The sequence below is a fragment of the Rhinopithecus roxellana genome, chromosome 11 (genome assembly GCF_007565055.1).
Source record: "Rhinopithecus roxellana isolate Shanxi Qingling chromosome 11, ASM756505v1, whole genome shotgun sequence".
NCBI classification, from domain to species: domain Eukaryota; kingdom Metazoa; phylum Chordata; class Mammalia; order Primates; family Cercopithecidae; genus Rhinopithecus; species Rhinopithecus roxellana.
In genome coordinates this window covers 38,221,865-38,237,654 of record NC_044559.1, presented here as the reverse complement: position 1 = coordinate 38,237,654, position 15,790 = coordinate 38,221,865, and the positions used below count along the sequence as shown (strand labels likewise).

At 44.7% G+C, this 15,790-nt stretch overlaps 1 long non-coding RNA gene across 1 annotated transcript in view; it reads left to right on the top strand.

The window, feature by feature from the left end:
- The window catches only part of LOC115900443, a 56,664-nt gene that overhangs the window by 30,967 nt on the left and 9,907 nt on the right, over positions 1-15,790 (top strand). Inside the window, exon 2 of the long non-coding RNA XR_004060127.1 lies at positions 10,796-11,008. This is a non-coding gene — a long non-coding RNA (uncharacterized LOC115900443). The remainder of the gene's footprint in view (positions 1-10,795; positions 11,009-15,790) is intronic.

Below are 15,790 nucleotides of genomic sequence, written 5' to 3'. Positions count from 1 at the left end.
TGGGAGGCTGAGGCAGGAGAATGGCGTGAACCCGGGAGGCGGAGCTTGCAGTGAGCTGAGATCCGGCCACTGCACTCCAGCCTGGGCGACAGAGCGAGACTCCATCTCAAAAAGGAAAAAAAAAAAAAAGAATATTTCATTGTCATTTTAATTTGCAATTCCTCAGTGACATATGATGTTGAATAACTTTTTATATGCTTACTTGCCAGCTGTGTATTTTTTTCATGAGGCATTTATTCAGGATTTTTGCCCATTTTTAAATTGGGTTATTTTTTCTTTTTTTAATTTTTATGAATACATAGTAGGTATGTATATTTATTGCAATTTTTCTTATTGTTGAAATTTAAGAGTTATTTGTGTATTCTGGATAACAGTCCTTTATCACATGTCTTTGCACATATTTTCTCTTAGTCTGTGACCTGCCTTATTCTCTTGAATCTAGTAAGTTTTAAATTTCGTGTGTTTTAATTTTGAAATCTAGAATATCCTTTTGATTCTCTCTCTTTCTTTTTTTTTTTTTTTTTTTTTTTTTGGAGACAGGGTCTTGCTCTGTCCCCCAGGCTGGAGTGCAGTGGCACAATCTTGGCTTCCTGCAACCTCCACCTCCTGGGTTCAAGCAATTCTTATGCCTCAGCCTCTCAAGTAGTTGGGATTACTGGCACCCACCACCACACCCAGCTAACGTTTTTATATTTTTAGTAGAGATGGGGTTTCACCATGTTGGCCAGGCTGGTCTTGAACTCCTGACTTCAGGTCATCTGCCCACCGTGGCCTCCCAAAGTGTTGGGATTACAGGTGTGAGCCATCGTGCCCAGACAGATGACATCTTTAATCAGTTAAAGTCCCTCCTTCCTGTCATTGGAAGATAAGGTGAAGTACTGATGACCTCAATTATAGATTGAACTGGGGGAAGTTGCAATTTTATTAAGTCCTATTATCTTTGCAATTTTTCTGGTCCCTCAAGCATTATCCCTTTGAATAGTATTTTGGGTGAGAGATTGGTAGTTGTCTGTCTTCTCAGTTATGAAAGATTTTCTTTTTAGAGGATCTCTTAGCCCTTAGTCTCTTGCCACACATAGACTCAACATATGGCAAACATCTTCAGGGGGAGACTTTCCATATATTTGAGATAGAACTCTTCTCTCTAGCAAGACCATCTCCTAAGCACAGTGGGATTTCACTGTACCTTTCTATCTAGCCCAGCTTCTCAGTCTGTCACATCACCCTAAAATATATCGTTTTCCATATGAGAAAATCAGCCTCATGTTTGGTGTCCTTTAGTTTCTAATTTGTTGTGCTAGCCCCAAAATAACCACTGAAATCTCTCTTGTTTTCTCTTTCCCCAAGCAAAGTCCCTACATAGGCCATGTCCCAATCCTGCAGCCATGACTGGATGACCAAATACCCAAAGGGAAGAAGATGCCTGGTGCCCACCAGCTTACCTAGGGAAGGCTCTTTCCACTCTGGAAATTTTGTCTTCTCCTTGTTTCCACAACTCTCTTATGCTTTTTTAAAATGTGATTTTTGGACCGGGCGCGGTGGCTCAAGCCTGTAAGCCCAGCACTTTGGGAGGCCGAGACGGGCGGATCACGAGGTCAGGAGATCGAGGCCATCCTGGCTAACATGGTGAAAACCCATCTCTACTAAAAAATACAAAAAACTAGCGGGGCATGGTAGCGGGCGCCTGTAGTCCCAGCTACACGGGAGGCTGAGGCAGGAGAATGGCGTGAACCTGGGAGGCGGAGCTTGCAGTGAGCTGAGATCCGGCCACTGCATTTCAGCCCGGGCCACAGAACAAGACTCCGTCTCAAAAAAAAAAAAAAAAAAAAAAAAAAAAAATGTGATTTTTGCTATTTGTCTTTTTTTTTTAAGTTGTTGCAGCAGGAGTGCTGGCTTCTTGCTACTTTCTCCTGGCTACCAGAGCACAAGTCCATGAGTGAGCTTCTGCATCAGAGTCACAGATGCCCATGTCTTTCCACACAATCTCATTCTCTGGATCATGAAGATTATCTGTGCCATAGTATGTCTTAAAGAGTGCTGTACTGTGCTTTCTAGGTTTTTTGCCATGCTGCAGACACATGCTACAAATTTTGATAAGAATTTGACTAAATTCTTTCATTTTTTCTTCAATTGAATCAAAATCAAATTTTACTGGAAGTTCCTCAGCTTCTGTTTCAAGACAGCAAGAAATTTATGACAAATTGAAGTTTAGCATCCTAACTGTTAACCCAACACAACACATAAATTGGTCACACCAGACTCTTTTAAGTTGAAATTTCTTTTCTTTGTTCTGAGAGTATTAGCAACTTCTCCTCATGTCACCTATATTTTCTGGCATGTATTATCAACAGTGGACATAACTCAAATGAAGTGACAAAGTGTGAACAACTGTGACCCAATTTGTGCACATGGGAAGTGACGACAAAGTCTTTGCTGCTGCCCGGCAGGTGCAGATTATAAAATGCATCTTGATTTCAGAAATGTGATAAGTGCTAAAGCTAGAAAGGTGAATAAAGCAGATACAGTCTCTACTCTTAAGGAATTCACAGTTTAATGGAGGAGATGAACATTAATTAAATATGTATAAAAAGCAATTACATGATTTAAAGTGTGTAAGGTATCCTAACACATAGAAAGCAAGTAATAAATTTTTGATGAGCTGGGTATGAAGAAGTATAGGATGCTATCATAGCAAAAAAAAAAAAAAAAAAAAAATATGCTACATATTACCAAGGATAACTTTTCAGCTGCCATAACATTGATCAAAATAATAAGAATGCTATTCTTTTTTCACATAATAGTCTGGTAAGTGGCCCACACCTGGCCGACTGGCTCTGCTTCATGCAAGCCACATTCATTCTATTGTTTTGCCACCCTCAACAAGTTTACTACCACCATCAGGTCTAAGTCTAGCCGGTGAGAAGGGGGAAATAAGAAGTGAAGGGCAAGCACCTTTCCTTTTAAGGCAGGACCCAGAAACTGCACTTATTACTTTTTCCTTGCCTTCCATTTGTCCGAATCTGGTCACGTGGCTACTTCCTGCTGCAAGGGTGGCTGGGAAATGTAGTTTTTACATGCATAAAGCCATGTGCCCAGATAAAACTTGTATTACCAGGGAAGACCTGATATTTGAGAGGAAACTAGCCGTCTCTACACAGGGAGATTTGATGTAGTGTTGAGGGAGTTAAGAGAAGGCTCCTTTGAGGAAGAACAATTCAGCTGGAATCTGAAGAATGAGGAAGAGCTCCCTGCAACACTGGGTGGAGGGCAAAGGGAAGAGCATGCTAGACAGTGGAAACAGCAGGTGCATATGCACCAAGGCAGGAAGGAAAGGGGATGTCGATGCATTGCAGGAATGAAAAGAAAGCTCTGGAACACAGAAGAGACAGTGTGAGTTGAGGCTGGATAGATAGGCAAGGCCAGATGGTGTGGGATCTTGTGCATGTTTACTGTTTTGCACATTAGAACCAGGCTTTCAACTGAGGTCTAACTGACTTCAAAGCCACCCTTTCTTTCCCAATCCAGATGGATAATTGACTCATTAAGTCATCAGCAGTGACTAATGTTGCAGTCACTGATTTAATTTGGTCCATGTGGGCACCTGGCTCTGGTAGCCTTTGAGGCTTCCTAAGGTGGCCTTGATGAGCAGCCAAGGATGAGAACCAGTGGTCCAGTGGGGTCCTTGGCTGAAACCATAATCCACCAATTTTATTCCTAGCACATTTTGTGAGTGTTCTAGGCTAAACACTTTACATGTATGATCTAATTTTCTACCTTGCTAAGGAGGTTATTATTTCCATTTTACTGATGAAGAGATTGAGGCTCAGAGAGGCTAAGTAATTTGCCCAAGGTCACTTGGCCAGTAAACAGCAGAAACGTATGCTGGGGAGATTACCCAGAAACTGTTCCTTTCTCTCTCCCCAACATCCTACTTACTCAGGGCTGTACAGTCCCTCCTGGATCTGACTTAGCTTAAAAGATCATTTTGTACCAAGAAGTTGGTTGGTCCCAAGCCAAGATTTTCCAGGAAACCCCTAGTCTTCTAATACCCCTCAGTGAAAGTAACACGAAGGCCCCAGATCAAATCACTTGATCAATTGTTAACCTTTCATAGACCCAGGTTCTGACTTGTCCTCCCAAACAGTGGCTCCCAACCTTTTTGGTACCAGGGACCAGTTTCGTGGAAGACAATTTTTCCATGGGCCACAGAGGGGACGGTTTTGGGATGATTCAAGCATGTTACATTCATTGTGCCCTTTATTTCTATTAATATTACATTTTAATATATGATGAAATAATTATACAACTTATCATAACGTAGAATCAGTGGGAGCCCTGAGCTTGTTTTCCTGCAACTAGACAGTCCCATCTGAGGGTGATGGGAGACAGTGACAGATCACCAGGCATTACATTTTCATAAGGAGCATGCAACCTAGATCCCTCGCATGCGCAGTTCACAATAGGGTTTGTGCTCCTATGAGAATCTAATGCCACCTCTGACCTGACAGGAGGCAGAGCTCAGGCAGTAATATGAGCAATGGGGAGCAGCTGTAAATGGAGACAAAGCTTCGCTTGCTCACCCGCTGCTCACCTCCTGTGCCCTGTTCCTAACAGTGTCCATTGCCTGGGAGTTGGGAACCACTGCTCCAGAACCCTGCCTGTGTTTATTAGGGAGAAGTTAGAAAGTTCAAGATGGATACTACTCTTTTTCCAGCAGAGGCTGCAAATTTAAGTACTGTATTTCCAGTCTCCTTAGCTGTTAGGATTCTGAATACAAATTAGGTTACATTCCAGACAACAAATGCAATTAGGTTTTGGATTCAAAGTAGATGTCTTTCCGCAAGATTTGAAAAGCAGAAGTGAAGTAAAGATGTTTTTCCCATCCCTTTGGGACATTTCTCTGCTGGCAAGCAGGGTCACAGAGGTAAGGTGCTTCTTACCGGCCAGGCATGGTTGTTCACGTCTGTAATCCCAGTACTTTGGGAGGTCGAGGCAGGCAGATCACGAAGTCAGGAGATCAAGACCATCCTGGCTAACACGGTGAAACCCCGTCTCTACTAAAAATACAAAAAATTAGGCAGGCATGGTGGTGAGTGCCTGTAGTCCCAGCTACTCGGGAGGCTGAGGCAGGAGAACGGCGTGAACCCAGGAGGCGGAGCTTGCAGTGAGCAGAGATCGTGCCACTGCACTCCAGCCTGGGCAACAAAGCGAGACTCCATCTCAAATAAATAAATAAATAAGCAAGCAAGCCAGGAGTAGTCCCAGCTACTTGGGGCTGAACGGGAGAATATCTTGAACCTAGGAGGCAGAGGTTGCAGTGAGCCGAAATTGCGCGACTGCACTCCAGCCTGGCTGACAGAGTAAGACTCTGTCTCAAAATAAGTATTTTGATCCTATGTAAGCTGTGGAACTGCCTCTGTGGCAGTGGCTCCCCTCAGGCCAGGCCCAGGGCCAGCACTGGGCCTGCTTCAAGGGCTCATCGGTCCCTCAGATTTCCCAGGGGAGAAAGTCCAGCCTTGACCACCGTCTGTTACCAGATTGAGCACAGTGCTGCTCAAGCCTCTCTGTCTTCACCATCTGGGAGGAAGACGAGGCTGTAACGGACAGGCTCCTCTGGGCCATTCATAAGATGGAAATCTGGGATGCCTGCATAGGCCCTGAACAATGACACTTGATTTTTATCCAAAAACCAAACCAAAAACCAAAACGAACAACCCACGCAAAAACTCCAATAGGCTGTTGTGGAATGAGAAGAAAGAAGACCTGGCATCCAAGACCAGGCTCTGCCACTACCTAGCTGTGCAGCCTTGGGCAAATTGCTCAGCCTCTCTGAGCTTGTATCTCTTTCTGTAAAATGGCTATGATGATACCCATCTCAAAAGCTTGTCTTAACTTGCTTAGCACAAGGACTAGCACATCCGAAGTCCAAATACATGATTACTCATTCATTAGTTTTGCCAGTGTGGTGGCCAGCACTCATTATGTGTTTGTTGGTTGTGTTTCAAAAGTATCCTAAGAAAAAACTGAGTAGGTACGGTTCTGTCACAATATGGTTCAAAGAGGTTTGCGGGTTGCCTGAAAACCCTGACATGATTTTAATAATTTAGGTCTCCAATTTATTATATAACCAATTATTATTATATATCTCCAATTATTATAACCAATTTATTACCATGACCAGTACAAGCCACGGTTACCACTTACTGAACACATACAGGGTACCAGGAGATATGCTAATGCTCCACATGCATTATCTCATTTAATCTTCACAGTAAATGGAGAACTGAATGCATCAGACCTCAGTAGAGGAAATAGTTTACTCTGGGTGTTTCAGCAGGAAGGGGTTTAATATGGGATACTACGTGCTTTCAAACACTGCAAAGCCCAAAGGAGCAGGTTCTCAGCTGGTCCTGCAGGCTTGACACCCAGACACTGCAGACCTGGTTCTCCAGGAGAGCTGCTACCTCAGAGGCTGGCGCTGGAAACACTGAGTGTATGAGGACATGCAGCAACAGCAGCAGCAGCTGAGATCCAGAGATCAGAAAGCCAGAGTCAGATATGGCTTTCAGATCAGAAAGCCACCTGCCCTGAAATTTCTTCTGGGCAGTCAGGAGGCTGGAGAACATGTCTTGTGTCTTGGAGCACAGCCCTGAACAAGCACTTTACCTCTGTGACCCTGCTTGCCAGCAGAGAAACGTCCCAAAGGGATGGGAAAAACATCTTCACTTCTGCTTTCCAAATCTTGCGGAAAGACATCTACTTTGAATCCAAAACCTAATTGCATTTGTTGTCTAGAATCTAATTTGTATCCAGAATCCTAACAGCTAAGGAGACTGGGAAATACAGTACTTAAATTTGCAGCCCCTGCTGGAAAAAGAGTGGTATGCATCTTGAGTAAGTCAGTAGTGCCACAGATGCCATTGTTATTCCCATTTTAGAGAGGATGAAATGGATTCTGAGACTAGGACAGGTCATCTTTGCCCTGAGTGAATGAGCAAATCCATTCAATGGCTGGCGGAAGTCACTGAACATCGATTTTGGCCTCAAGTTCAAATCACTTCCTCAGATCCAACTTTATCAGCAATAAAGCTGATGTAGGGCCCCTCTCCGACTTGCGTGTCTGTTTCCCAGTTGGTGTGGAACCTGTAGGAAGGAAGGGATGGGACTCTCCAAACCTCAAAATTCTCGAATAAAAATAGCCACCACTGCAAGAGCAAGAAGGGTGGTACCCTTTGAACTTAGTGCTTTCAAGTTCCTAAGGCATTTTACATGTATTTTATCTTTAAGCTCTCCTCACTCTGTCCTCCTCCAACCAGGATAATCAATAGCAGGCTGTAAGAAGTCATTTCTAAAAGATTTTATTAAAACCCTTGCCAAAGGCTCAGAGATGTGAGTTTCCATCAGCAAGGGTAGTGATTTCAGCAGCCGTCTTAGGATGTCCTGTTTCCTTTAGTGGGATTATGGTCAGTAGTGCCTTCAAAATCAGTTCTTCCCCTTCTTCCTGTGCAATGGGCACCTGCTAGAGGCTACAGTTGGCAGCTGACTTTGTGGCTGGGTGTGGCTATGACAAAGTGGTCATCAACTGGATATAAGCAGAAGTGGTGTTTGCCATTTACACGTCACTGGCCTAAAAGAAAATTGATTGGACTGGATTTCCTCTCTTTCCCTTTTCCTTGAGCTAGAAGAGAGGCGTGCCTGAGATTGCAGTCTTACCCACACAGATGAAGATAATGCCTGAGACTCACCTGGAAGTCTTGGTCAGATAGCTGTGTCCCACTCCTAGTGTTTCCAATTCAGTAGGTTTGGCATGGGGCCTGGGAACTTCCATTTCTGACAAGTTCCAAGATGATGTTCATGCTATTAGTCCAGGGACCACACTTTGAAAACCACTGCCCTGGAACATAAAAGGGAAACAAATGGAAGAACCTGGACTTAATGGCTGAGTGGAGCAGAGCTGCCCCCAAACTGGAACTGGTGCTTTTGGACATCAGTAAGAGACCAATCAGCTTCTATTTCTTTTAAGCCCCTGCAATGGTTAATTTTATGTGTCAACCTGACTGAACCATAGGATGTCCAGATAGCTGGCACCACATTATTTCTGGGAGTGTCTGTGTGTATGTTTCTGGAAGAGATTAGCATTTGAATCAGTAGATTGAGTAAAGAAGATCTGCTCTCACCAATGCAGGTGGGCATCATCCAATCTATTGAGGGCCTGCATAGAACAAAACAGTGGCAGAAGGGCAATCTCGCTCTCTTTTTGAGCCGGGTCATCCTTCTTCTGCGTCAGAACCCTGGAGCATCAGAACTCTGAGTTCTTGGGTCTAAAGACTGTGGGACTTACACCAGTGTTCCTCAGGTCTCTGAGGCCGTCAGCCTCAAACTGAGAGTTACATCACTAGCGGCTCTGGTTTCCAGCTTTTGGACGCAGACTGAATTATACCATTGGCTTTTCTGGGTCTCCAGCTTGCAGACAGCATATTGGGGAATTTCTAGTCCCCGTAATCAAGTGAGCTAACCCCCACAATAAATATCCTCTTCTATGGCTTTATATATCCCATTGGTTCCGGTTTTCTGAAGAACCCTGGCTACCCCACCATATATATATGCTGATAAATACATATATAGCTGATATATATATTTTTTATATATATATTTTGGTCCTCTTTGTGAAAGAAACTTCCCTTTTGCCCCATCCAGCACCCTGAGTGATTGTCTAGACAAGGAATAGGAGCCAGAGGCTGATTTTCAGCCAGTGATTGATTTAAAGTCCAATTAATTATTCCTCTATGGTTAGGTCCTGCAAGACTTTTTTTTTTTTCTTCTGAAATGGAGCCTCGCTCTGTCACACAGTCTGGAGTGCAGTGGAATGATCTCGGCTAACCGCAACCTCTGCCTCCTGGGTTCAAGCGATTCTCCTGTCTCAGCCTCCTGAGTAGCTGGGATTACAGGTGCCCGCCACCACACCCAGCTAATTTTTGTATTTGTGGTAGAGACGGGGTTTCACCATGTTGGCTGGGATGGTCTCGAACTCCTGACCTTAGGTGATCCACCCTCCTCGGCCTCCCAGAGTGCTGGGATTGCAGGCGTGAGCCACTGTGCCTGGCTGGCAGTTTCTTGCAAAACTACATATACTCTTAACTGTATAATCCAACAATCATGCTTTTTTTTTTTTTTTTCTTTTGTGAGATGGAGTCTCTCTCTGTGGCCCATGCTGGAGCACAGTGGCATGATCTCGACTCGCTGAAACCTCCACCTCCTGGGTTCCAGCAATTCTTGTGCCTCAGCCTCCCAAGTAGCTGGGACTACAGGCATGTGCCACCACACCTGGCTAATTTTTGTATTTTTAATAGAGACGGGGTTTCACCATGTTGTTCAGGCTGATCTCGAACTCTTGACCTGAAGTGATCCACCTGCCTTGGCCTCCCAAAGTGCTGGAATTACAGGCATGAGCCACAGTGCCTGGCATGCTCCTTGGTATTTACTCAAATGAGTTGAAGACATGTCCACACACAAACCTGCACATAGGTGTTTGTAGCAACTTTGTGCATAATTGCCAAAACTTGAAAGCAACCAAAGTGTCTCTCAGCAGGTGAATGAATAAATAAGCTGTGGTACATCTAGACAATGGAATATTATTTAGCATTAAAAAGAAATGAACCATCAAGCCATAAAAAGACATGAAGGAAACATAAATGAATGTTCCTAGTAGCCAATCCAAAAGGCTATTTACTACATGATACCAACTATACGACATTCTAGAAAAGGCAAAACTATGGAGACAGTAAATGTATCAGTGATTTCCAGGAGTTAGTGGGGATGGGGGTGGAGATAAATATGCACAGCACAGAGAACTTTTAGGGCAATGAAACTACTCTGTATGATATTATCATGGTGGGTACATGTCATTACACATTTATGCAAACTCAGAATCTGCAACACCAAGAGTGAACTTCAATGTAAACTGCAGACTTTGAATGATAATGATGTCAGTGTAGGTTCATTGATTGAACAAGTGTCCCACTCAAGTGTGGAATGTCGATAGTGGGGAAGTTTTGCATGCATTGAGGTATGGGTATATGTGAACTCTGCTTTCTGCTCAACTTTGCTGGGAACCTAAAACCGCTCTTTAAAAATGAAGTCTCATTTTAAAAAAATAGCTTACTGGATTGGTTTGACTGAAGATTGAACACAACAGAAGGCAGAATTAATGAACTCAAAGACAGTCATTTGGCTCAGCCAAGATGAAGAAATGAAAATCAGATTTATCCTCCACATGAAAAAAAAAGTTATATGAAGCAATGTTTTTTTAAAAAAAAAACTGGACATCAAGTAACAAAGGACAGTGACCCCTGAGACAAGGGGAAACCCTAAGGTTGTCCAGCTTACTGCCTTCAGTTTCCAGGTATGGCACAGGGATGGGGAACCTGGCAGAGCTGGGTGGGTTCCCTGAGTTGAGAAGAATGAGCTGAGAATCTGAAGAAACCCAGACTCTAGGATTACCAGGACAGAGAGGACAAGAGAGAAGTAAATGTTTAAAGTGGGTGGGTGCTTGGTGTTTGATAAATGCTAGTTTACCTTCCCTCCTTTCCAAAGTCTTTGCATCCTGAAAGGCATCTTTCAAAGAAGCAGAGTTTTAAACTTTCAGAATGGGTTTTAGAGATGGAACAAATTTCTTTTCTTTCTTTCTTTCTTTTTTTCTTTCTTTCTCTCTCTCTCTCTCTCTCTCTTTTCTCTCTCTCTCTCTCTCTTTTCTCTCTTTCTCTCTTTCTCTCTTTCTCTCTTTCTCTTTCTCCAGGTCTGAGATCGCATCAGGGAGGCAGCGAGGTGCTCCCGACACTGAGTGAAACTGCACACACACGCTCTCCTTCGACCCTGCAGCAGAGGCCTGGTAGATCAGTTAGCTGCATCTGAAAAGGAAACATGGAGTCTCATTGAAATCTCTGCACAACTTAGATTCATTCTTCTCTGAAATCTGAATTTTTAATAGAAAGTTCCAGCCATTCAGAAGGTGAGCATAGGCCCTAACACTGCAAAGAACACATCTCCTGCTGGTGATTTCTCCAGTCTGCTGTCCATTTCTGAGAATGTTCTGTAAGGTGAATAATTTATGCTACTTATTGATTCATGGTCCTTAAAAGGCTGAGGTTAAAGGATACGGAAGGTTTCCACTGAGTGGGAGCCCAGCTTCCCTGAAGGCATTTCTTGCAGATGCTTGGCTGCTCCACACTTGGGTATGGGGGATCGCTAACTAAAAATATCCCACAGTGCAAAATCTTTTGTATGAAGATCATGAATGTCTTTGATAAAATGTAAATATGTCAGAGAAAAGGTAAATTAAGCATTCAAATTACAGCTAAGAAACCTTGTTGGGAGTGGCGGGGGAGATCACTGTCCCCAATCCTTTAATCCTTGCCTGTAAGAGGATGATACGGCCACACCCTCTGCCATGTGACTGCAGCACTGCCTGATGGAGCTGGTGAGTATTATAAACCCAGAAAATCTGAGACAGGTCTCAGTTAATTTGAAAAGTTTATTTTGCCAAGGTTGAGGGTGCGCCCGTGACGGTCTCAGGAAGTCCTGATGACATGCGCGCAAGGTGGTCGGGGCACAACTTAGTTTTATACATTTTGGGGAGATATGAGACATCAATCAATATACGTAAGAAGTACATTGGTTCAGTTTGGAAAGGCGGGACAGTTGGAAACAAAGGCAGGAAGACTTGAAGCAGGAAGGAGGCTTACGGGTCATAGGTAGACAAGAGCAAATGGTGGCATTCTTCTGAGTTTCCGATGAGCCTTTTCAAAGGAGGCAATCAGATATGCATCTACCTCAGTGAGCAGAGGGATAACTTTGAATAGAATGGGAGGCAGGTGTGCCCTAAGCAGTTTCCAGCTTGAGTTTTTCTTTTAGCTTTAGTGACTTTGGGGGCCCAAGATACTTTTCTTTCACGGTATAAACAACGCCTCTCCACTAAAATGTGGTTTGGTCATGTAACTTGTTTTAGCCAGTGAAATAGTAGCAGCTGTGATGCCAGCTGAGGTTTTGAATGTGTTTACATGGATTGGTTTAGCCTCTCGGGGTTCTGTTATACACCATAAGAAGAGCATTTTCTGGGAGCTGTTGGCCCTAGACACTTGGTGCCCAGAGGCCCCAGGAACCCCATCTGAAGCCAAGCCAAACCAGCCAGCCCACAAACCTGTGGCAGATACGGGAGAATCACCAAGGAGGTGTGATGTGGTTTGGATGTTTGTCCCTCTCAAATCTCATGTTGGTGTGATTCTCAATCCCTCGTGAACGTGAACGGTTTAGCACCATCCCCTTGGTGATGAGGGAGTTCTCGCTGTTAGTCCCCATGAGACCTGGTTGTTTAAAACTGCGTGGGGCCTCCTCCCTCGTTCTCTTGCTTCCACTTTTGCCATATGATACACATAACCCTCCTTTGCCTTCCGCCATACTTGGAGGCTTCCCAGGGCCCTCTCCAGAAGCAGATGCCAGTACCATGTCTCCCGTACATTCTGCAGATCCAAGAGTCAATTAAACCTCTTTTCTTTCTAAGTTACCCAGCCTCGAGTATTCTTAATAATAGCAATACAAGAATGGCCTAACACAGGGTGTTAGGAATTGGCAGATCCTGGAGGACATTGTCATCCATCCCCTCTTAATGACCCTTCACTCTAAAGAGCACTGTCAGCCGGGCAAGGTGGCTCATGCCTCTAACCCCAGCACTTTGGGAGGCTGATCACTTGAGCTCAGTTCAAGACCAGCCTGGTCAACGTGGCGAGACCCCATCTTAACTAAAAATACAAAAAAAAAAAAAAAAAAAAAAAAAAAAACTGGACATGGTGGTGGCGTGTGCCTGTAGTTCCAGCTACTCAGGAGGCTGGGGGGCGGGGGGTAAGATCACTTGAGCCTGGGGGCAGAGGCTGCAGTGAGCCAAGATGGTGCCACTGGACTCCAGCCTGCAGAGAACTCCTATATGACCCAGAAATTCTGCTCCTAGATACATACCCACAAGAATTGAGACCAGAAACTCAAATACTTGTATATGAATGTTCGTAGCAGTATTGTTCACAATTGCCAAAAGGTAGAAACAACCCAAATGTCCATCAATGGATGAATGGAAAAACAAAATGTGGAATATATACATAACAGATTATTCAACCATAAAAAGGAATGAAGTTACATGTCACGATGTGCATGAACCTCAAAAGCCTTATATTAAGTGACAGAAAAACACAAACGGACAGAAAGTATATGTATTTCTATTACATACCCAAAATAGGTAAACCCATACAGACAGAAAGCAAATTGGTGTCTGCCAGGTGCATGAAGAATTGGGAATGGGGTCTACCTGCATCCTGGGTACGGGGTTTTATTCTGGAATGATAAAAATTATTTGGCCAGGCGTGGTGGCTCACGTCTGTAATCTCAGCACTTTGGGAGACCATGACAGATGGATCACCTGAGGTTGAGAGTTCGAGACCAGCCTGACCAACATGGAGAAACCCTGTCTCTACTAAAAATACAAAAAAATTAGCCGGGCATGGTGGCATGTGCCTATAATCCCAGCTACTCGGGAAGCTGAGGCAGGAAAATCGCTTGAACCCGGGAGGCGGAGGTTGTCGTGAGCTGAGATCACGCCACTGCACTCCAGCCTGGGCAACAAGAGTGAAACTCTTTCTCAAAAAAAAAAAAAAATATATATATATATATATATATTTTGAACCTAGATAGAGGTGATGGTTTACATAACATAGTCAATGTACTATATGCCACTGAATTATTCACCTAAAACGGTTAATTTTGTGTTATGTAAACTTGACGTCAATAAAAACAAGAAAAGATTATGTCCATACAATGGGGTGTTTAATAACCAGAAATACCACATGGGCTTAGTGTCATCTCCTCTATCAATGAATCTGCTCTGGAGTAGGAGCATACCAGGTCTCAGAAGCTTGCAAATTTTATTCTTTTTTTTTTTTTTTAACCGCCTCACTGCGCTCCCAAGAAGCTTGCAAATTTTAATCTGAGTTAATTTGCAAGTGGATTTGGGTAATCTGGCTCTAGATCCACTTAGAGGTTGCCTGTAAATAGTTGTCTTGAGGGTAGGGGAAAGGCATTATGGCATTAAGCAGATAAAGCCCCTGATCTAGTTACAGTTCCTTTCAGGGATGAATAAAGCTTTGGGGATATTATCCAACCCCTTTATAAACCCAGGTTTATAAGGCCTGAACCCTCAGGCCCTTGAATTCCTTGTCACCACTTGCAAATTTAGATGAGCTGCCGCAAGGGGGCAGTGGTGTCCAGGCGATGACCTCCCATGGTGCGCAAATTCATAGAAATACTGAGTTTCAGATTCTCGAGTTTCTCTCGTTGAAAGCGGTAGCAATTATCCCCGGGCCACTTAACAAGCCAACAGCCATTTAGAAAATATGTACGTATATTAAAGAAAATGCTGGATCTGGAAAAAGATCCAGCATTCATCATGTCCTTTCGAAATGATCTTTCGAAAACATGTCCAACCAGGGTTATTATACAGAAACTGGGTTGAGAGAGGGCAGTGACTGGCCCAGAGCCACGGAGCCAGGTCTGGAACCCAGGTCTCGTATATTCACGTCCCATGCTCTCGGTGCTGCAGCCTCCTGCTCTCCTGAGCCTTTCTCCAGCGTTCAGCACAATCCATACCTGCATGTTGACATGAGTACGTGTCATTGTTGTTCCTACAGCACAGTAGGAACTTGACCCCTGCCTCCAAATTCCCACCCCAGCTGCGCCCTTTCTCCCAAGCAGAGCTGGTGGTCCGAGAGCAGTGACTGGGGACGAGCGTCCACGCGGGGCTGAAGAACTGTCAAAGCTGCCACCATCTGTCGAGACCTATGAGGACGCACACAGTACGGGCAGGCGGGCAGGAGAAGTGGCGGACGCAGTCGGTCACCCAGCATCAGCTTCGGAGGCGCACTGCTTCACCTGGTGACCTGTCGTCCCAGGCCTACGGGTCTCCAGGAAGCGCTCCAGTCCCTGTCAGATGCTAGCGGGAAGGCGGGAGGGGGCGCCCTGCAAAGGTGGCTGAGACGCCGTCCCAGCGCCCGAGAAGCTGCCAATCTGCCTGCGGGGCTGAGACCGATCTAGGAAAGGGTAAGCAAAGATGCACGAGCCTGGGAGTCACGCAGCGGATTTCCAAGTCGTCTGCACAAATCATTCACCTCCCCCCAGGACACGTGCGCATGTTGACAGGGCCGACTCCGAAGGAATTCCAACTGTCCTGAATCTGCCATCTGGCAGAGGGGACAGCTGACCCTTCGCCCCATCTCTGAAAGGGCGGAGGATTTTTCCTCTCATTGCTTCCTACTGAATGCTCAGGATGCCTCGGTGTTGCCTACCTTCCGCAAAATCCTCAGGGCTGGATCGTTTTCCGAAACTGCCACCAGATGGAGCTCCAACGATAGAGCTGGATTTTGCTTCCTCCCAGCTCATAAAGGAAGTCGGGGGCAGGGGAAATGCTATTCTCTGCTACCAGCAGGTGCTAAAATGAGTTTAAAACGCCCAAGATTGTAACTTCACTACTAATTCGTGAAAAGCGAATTCCATATGGTGGAATAATGCTGGATCTGCAGAATGACAGAATAGCTGTCCTCTACCGTGAGTTTCCCTCATTTCAGACTCAAATACTCCAGACCCAAATGATCTCCAAAGCAGAACTCCTGCCTCTGCATTCAGTCTGTAGTGTTCTCTCCAGAGGACTGAATCCCAGCACCCTCCCTTCCCTCCCCTCCCCGGCTTTACAGCCTCA